The sequence below is a fragment of the Salvelinus sp. IW2-2015 genome, linkage group LG23 (genome assembly GCF_002910315.2).
Source record: "Salvelinus sp. IW2-2015 linkage group LG23, ASM291031v2, whole genome shotgun sequence".
In the NCBI taxonomy this organism is placed as follows: Eukaryota; Metazoa; Chordata; class Actinopteri; order Salmoniformes; family Salmonidae; genus Salvelinus; species Salvelinus sp. IW2-2015.
Genome location: NC_036863.1, coordinates 46,961,618 through 46,969,137, shown reverse-complemented (window position 1 = coordinate 46,969,137; position 7,520 = coordinate 46,961,618).

Below are 7,520 nucleotides of genomic sequence, written 5' to 3'. Positions count from 1 at the left end.
CATCCTAAAACTGTGGAAAAGGACCGATGAATTAATTCACTAAACAATTGAGGGAGCTTGTGGTTAGTGTTAGCTTTACAGTAGTTAGTAACGACAGTCGTAGTGGGAGAGAGCCGCGCAGATTGCACGTGCAAGTGAAGCCCAGTGCCGAGAGACTAGGACTCAATGCACCAGGCTGCTTTGGCTGCAGCGTACAAGGGACGCATGGCAGTGGTTCCCGCGAAAGTTGCCTATAAGACCTTCCAAGACTTGCCGAAGAACGCATTGCTTCGTCATCGTGAGATCGAAAAATGAGCACAGTTTACGAGGCAGTGTTGGCAGCTATGATGTCATCACTATTGCAAGAAGTTGTCATGGATATTGTGCTTATGAGTCATAAAGCAAGCACTCCAATGGCAACACATAAAGAGCGATTTCCCCAACTATCTTGCCACTGGGTGTGAAAAGCACTATAGATGCGGGGGTACTGTGGCCCAATCTGATCATTTAACGCGTCAACAACTCCATAGGAGGAAGAGACGACCAGTTTTACAGACAAAATTGACGTGTATATGTCTAATGCCTCAAGATCCAAATATATGTGTGCTACTAATATTCTTAACCTATCGGATTAGCAATAACAATCTATTCATGCACACTTCGATACCTATAATACAGTATTTCAATGTAAGAAAAAGTCTTATAAAGCAGCTACTTAAATGTTGTTCATAAAAGATATTCCACAACACCACTTCTAGGGCCGGCCCCACAGTGCGACGGATGAAGTTTGGTTTTCACACTAGCCCATAACTGGTTTCCAGCTAAATCCAGTCCATAAGAATTATGTCCTGGGTTAGAATGGGGGACTTCTCTCATGGAGCACAGGATAAGGTGAGTATCCTCTTGATCGCCCCTGGGCGAGTTGTCGCTCCTCTGACCTCGGGAAAGTGTCGCCTTAGCCCCTGGGCTAGCAATGGGCTCCTGAGCCCTAGTACTCTGCAGCAAACTGGAAAAACTGCAGGGAAAAGAAAGGCAGTGAAAATACCCTAAATCTGTGATAGGTTGATGAGAGATTAGATCCATATTACGATATACATTAGATCTTAGCAAAACCTCTCCAGGACTTAAAAAATATGGGGTTCATACACCATATATATATTGGAATCACGATATATACAAATGTGCATCTAACTAGCAACCATACAATAAATTGTAAATGATAGTTAGATCCAACTAATCACATTACTAAGTTACAGTGGAAATGAATGAGGTTTATGAGAAAGGCAAAACATTTTTTCCAATACACACGTATACACCTGTGATCAGTTAAGCTTTACAGATTTTCCGGTTTTTGAACTCAAATTTGTGAAGGAGGAAACACAATCAAGGGCTTGTGAATCATGTCGAGCTGTAGGAAAGCCGGTGTGAAGCACGTAAAAAAAAATCTGGGGAGAAGAGTTGTTTACCTTACTGCATCATTATCGAGAATTAGGAATTAAAATTGACGCGCAATATAGACAGCATAATGGTCTTATAGAGGCTATATTTGTTCCATCTACGACAGAGGTACTACTATCTAGATGTCGCAATAATATGTACTAAATCGTCAATATCGGCTAGACCATTGTGAGATGGGCGCCTGAGGGCTTCTGGACAATGCACTGTGGGTTAGCGGACACAAGCTGGTGGTTGCTCAGACTGCGAACTAGTACTACGCTGGACGGACCAAAAACTCGATCGTGATCAGGAGAAGTGATTTGTCTGTCAGCACACCAAAGTGTGGAACAAGACATCATAAGGTGCTGTGTACTGCTGTTCTGTGGCTGGGAGCCTCGTATGGCCAGTAAACACAGAAACAGTTTCAATAGCAAGCTGGAACAGCTTAAGAGACAAGCCAGCTGAGTGGTGAATATAAAAACAACAATTCAGACAATGCAAAACAACTCGGACGCAGCAACCGACAAAAAAAAAATGATCAAAGGGAAAGTGTCGAGTCATTTGGTTGAGGACTATAAAAGATTTGTGCAACTTATGAAAATTGGACACTTAAACTCACTACAACAACCAATCATACGCGGGCACAGACTGGAGCAATACAACATACACAAAAAAGAGTAGCTAAACACGACATTACGAACAAGAAACTATTTAAGGTGACAACTAGAATAGAGGGAAACATCGGTTCACATAGACATGTCATGACTGAGAGTGCCGTCACTACATACAATGAACTAAGACGCAAGTCCCAAAATAAAGAAATGGACAGTGAAGCATCAGACAGATTCCAAACATCTATTGTTCTACAAAGTACACAGATGAACGCATAGTATTTTATTAATATATAAGAGCTAAACTGCACGAGACATAAACTCCACCGACTGATGCTACTCGCAATGACGAGTTGTCAGAGATGTGGGCTCCCGCGCTACACCTAGATACAAGGCTCGAGCGTGACAGAGTCGGGCTCGCGGAGTGACTGCCTGCTATGTGATAATGCCTAGCCTGACATGAAAGAACAAGAAAAGAACATGTGTCAAGGACAAAGAAGAGACAAAGCTGGAACTGAGAATTCCGAACTGACAATGAATCAAATATATAACATTACATAGCAAAGAGAAGAACTAGGCTAACTGATGGTCTACGGGATCTGAGGTGGTTGTCATAGGCGTATTGATAACACCGGGACAACTTACTCAGTTGCTTAGATGAAGGTTGTACATAGACTCAAATCATATTCAACCTTCTGAGCAAATGAAGCAGTCGACCACGTTTGTAACCCGATGATAGTGTTATATGTGTATGATAAACTCCAAGCATAATCTTCTATGGGACATGTAGATGAGCTGCGAACTGTTGGTGTTCCAAATAACAACACGGGAAATTGTTCACCACAAACCTCCATAGAGGCTACCAGCTAACTAATACCATCCAACTCAGAGCGACCATAGTATAATCCAGCTGGTGTATAGAGGCTGTAATAAGACTCCCGAGTGTAGAAACACTGATAACTAAAGCTAAACGATAGCTAATGTAATCACACTAGCTAATGAATAAGTTGTTATAGCTATATAATCGTCTAGCTTAAACTAAATAGCTAAGCTAAATAATTTAGCAGAGTGATCGAAAATAATGAGACGTCGGTACGATTTACACTATTGCGTCATTGAGAATAACTAGTCTAAACGGTGGACTAGCAGCGCGAATCATCAGTACTTCCCTTCTAACGTTAACGTTAAACCTTCTACATCTATCAAGTAGCTAAGATGTACGTTCCCTAACGCAGCAATACTAACTGTGAATGGGTTGGTAGGAACATTTCCTTTAGTTTGGATGCGAAAAGAAGGGAGGCACGATGCAAAAGTAAATGCATCAAAGGAGCAGCTGAATTTGAAGTGAAATGAAGAAACCTTACGTAGTACGCACGTATGAAAAGCATACTCGAACAACAGCTGAAGAACACTGAAGAACAAATCGAGCAAGATATTTACTGTGAGGCTAAATTCTGAAGGCGCTGCGGTTCATATACAAATTGGTAGTGAATCGGAATAGACACGACCAGCAGTGGGAGAAGATGGCCTACGAAAGGACTTTGGTCAATATCCCGAAAACAGTCTGAATCGAGATAACGATTTAATACCCCAAACATAGCATCTCGGTCGCCCTACACCAAAGTCTGTTTTGATGTAGACTAAGGTTTTGTAAGTGCTTTGGTCAGTTTTTTTAAATCGCGTTGATTCTATATGACAGCGCAAATCTGCAGTCATTAAACCATTCCGCAACTACACACAAGTTAATTACGGTACCTTACGAAATAATCAAAATATAAACAGCCAAATAAAAATTTATCATACTTGAGTGACTTGGTTCCACTCGCCACCTGCTTTTCGCTATAATATTCCAGAGATACTGGTTTGAAATGCGTATAGGCGTGAGTGATGTAGATGTGCTTTTGCTAAAAACTTTGGAAAAACTGTTGCAAGACGTCAGAGAGTAGCCGGGTCTTCCTCGAGCTCTCAACAACGATGTAGGGTCGCTTTGTATTTTAATTCTAAGCTTTCCTTCTTCGGCATTGGTACTGGTAGCAACGTGTTGCTCGATCAAATATTTACATCTCACCCTAGCATTCGAATGCGAGAATCATGTTAATCAAACCCATCCCTCCACACACTAATTAAGCATAGCTAGCATAGCTTCACAAGTAGATAGTAGCATCTAAATATATTAAATCACAAGTCCAAGACACCAGATGAAAGATACAATCTTGTGAAAAAGCCACCATTTCAGATTTTTAATGTTTACAGGGAAAAAATATGTAAATCTATTAGCTAAACACGTTAGCAAAATACACCACTATTCTAACTCCATCAGTTTCTTACTCCTTCAGGTGCTATCACCAATTCGGCTCAACTAAGATATTGATATCCACTAACCAAGAAAAAACCTCTTCAGATGACAGTCTGATAACATATTCATGGTATAGGATAGTTTTTGTTAGAAAAGTGCATATTTCAGGTAGAAATCACAGTTTACAATTGCCACCGCATCGCAAATCGACTAGAATTACTAGATAGAGCAACGTGTATGACCAATTTACTCATCATAAAACATTTCATAAAAATAGCAAAGCATAGCAATGGAAAGACCCAGTTCTGTGATTTCAGACCATATTTCAGATTTTTCTAAGCGTTTTCAGCGAAAACACAATAAATCGATAAGTTAGCATACCACATGTGCAAACGTTACCAGAGCATCGATTCCAGCCAAAGAGCGCTATAACGTAATCACCGCCAAAATATATTAATTTTTTACACTAACCTTCTTCAAGAATTCTTCCGATGACACTCCTGTAACATCATTTTACAATATACATATACAGTTTGTTTCGAAAAGGTGCATATTTAGCCATACAAAACCGTCTGGTTACACAATAAAAATACTAGGAAATCAAGCCTCAATATGTCTGACGTCATCTATCAAGAGTGATCTAGTTTAATTGAAAGCTAATCATATACTTGACTAAAAAATACAGGGGTTTACAGGAACGAAAAGACAAATTAGTTCTTAATGCAACCGCTGATTTACATTTTTAAAATTATCCTTACTTTTCAATACAGGGTTCGCCAAGTGAAGCTATACCAAACAAAATGCGAAATATGCGTTTTAAATATTTCGGACAGGAAACACGATTTATCATATTAAATATTGCTTACTTTGAGCTGTTCTTCCATCAGATTCTGGGGCAATGTATCCTTTCATGTTAAATAAACGTCTTTTGGTCGATAGATGTCCTCTGTCCTTCGAAATGTCCACCACCAACGACCGACACCCCAAAATCGTGTCCAAAGTTTCAGAGTGCACAACAAATAAATTCTCAGAAACGCAACAAACGGATATAAATTGCTATAAAAACGGTTCAAATTAACTACATTATGATGTTTTAAACAACTTAAGACTGAAAACATGACGCGGAGAAATATTGCTGGTTAGACAACGATTTGGAACGAGGCAAGTCCGGATGGCCTTCACGCTTCAGAGCGCACGACGAGAAAGGGCGGTCTCTATAACATTTTGGTCTTTTATAATGGCTGTGAATGTCCCATCGATTTCATGTGAAACGTGATGACGTACACAGAACCCAGAGGAAGACGTAGGCAGGTGTCGATTTCTTCATTAGCATTCACTGTCGCCTTATAAACAGACCTCCAGATCAGAGGTAAAAATTTCTGAATCTGAACCCTGTCATGAAAAGTGCTGTAGAAATTTTCTGTACCACTCAGAGAAAAATTCCAACTTCTATACGAAACTAGAAGGTGTTTCTATCCAATAATAACAATAATATGCATATTGTACGATCAAGAATTTAGCACGAGGCAGTTAATTTGGAGACACCAAATATGCTAATGCGGAACAGCAACCCCTATAGTTCCAAGAAGTTAAAATAACCTTAAATAATATATGAATTGATTTTTCGGTGAAAATACATTAAAGTATTATTACACCACCTTGTACATTTAGTGGGACTATCATTCGTATTTTTCAACAGGTACAATGACCCAACGACACTCCTGCCTGTGTAAGGGCTATTTTATCCAAAGAGGAGATTGATGGATGTGCTGCATCAGATGGAACCTGCCCTCCACAAGTCCCCAACCTCACACCAATTGGAGATGGTTTGAATGAGTCAGACGCAGATGACATGGAAAAAGCAGCCCAAACAAGTGCTCAGCAATATGTGGGAAACTCCTTTCCAAGAGTTGTTGGAAAAGCTTCCAAGGGAAGGTGGCTTGAGAGAATGCCAGGAGTGTGCAAAGATGGTCATCAGGCAAATGGGTGGCTATATGGAAATAAAGATATACTTTGATTTGATTAACTTTTTTTTTTTTTTAATACCATGATCCATAATGTGTTATTTCATAGTTTTGTTTTGCACTATTATCTACAATGTACAGATAGTAAAAATTAAGGACAAACCCTCTTGAATGTGTTGGTTCGAAAACCTTTGATCATAAACTAGTCAGTAGAGTTTTATGGTGTGTCCCTGTTCCTAATTCCCAAATATACCTTCAATATTTCCACTATCTGATCAATACGTCCTCTAATTAAAGATTAATTTACTCTACCTTACGTCATTCGCATTCCAAACGGTCGAGTAATCGCTGATCTGCACGGAACACCAGATCTTCACTATGAGTCTCCATACAGCAATTGGTCTTAAATCATTTATTTATTACTAACTAATAACACTTCCAGAAATGCATAAACAAAGCAAACTATAACATAGTTACATGAAATGGCTGGAAGATTATGCCCTAGTGGGCTAACCGGCATGGGGCTGTTAGACAAACGGGAAAGTTGCGTTCGACTAAATTCACGACAGAGTCCATAACTATAACAATTGATGCTAATCCCTTAGCACATAACGCTCACTCCATTCGGGAACAATTCAATCTTCTATATAGTGTTCGTCCATGTTGTGATGTCCGTCTGGTCGTGGAGAAGTTTCGTTTATGGTGGTGATTGTTCAGAGTTGTCATTCGTAATAGAATGGATTGTGTCCGGTGTGGCCTTCTTCGCTTTCAATGATACCGAATTCCTAGCTGCAGACCTAGAAGTTCAATTCAAAGACTTGTATGATTCGTACAAGAGTTTAACCACGTGGGATTGGTTCAAAGATTCAGGTCTGTTCTCAAACCTTTTGTCCTCTCGCTGATTGAAGAGAAACATGGTCTGGGGTAATTTCTTAAAGAGTTGGGCTTTTATTCAGATAGCAGAGAGGGGTGGTCCACATGGTCCTGACCAAACTGGCTCAGGGGCGTCCTTTGGATTTTAGTTCAAATAACAACGGGAGTTGTATTTTCCTTAATTAAACAGTTCAAAATCATATTACACAATTATACAAACAGTATCATACTCATCATTCAATTTATAACAACAAACAGATGTTAACTCATATCTGAGGTTATTATATAAACAGCGGTATGGTAATGTGGTCCCACAGTCTCACGTGAGTTTCCCCACTGGGGACAAATGGACCGGTTTCA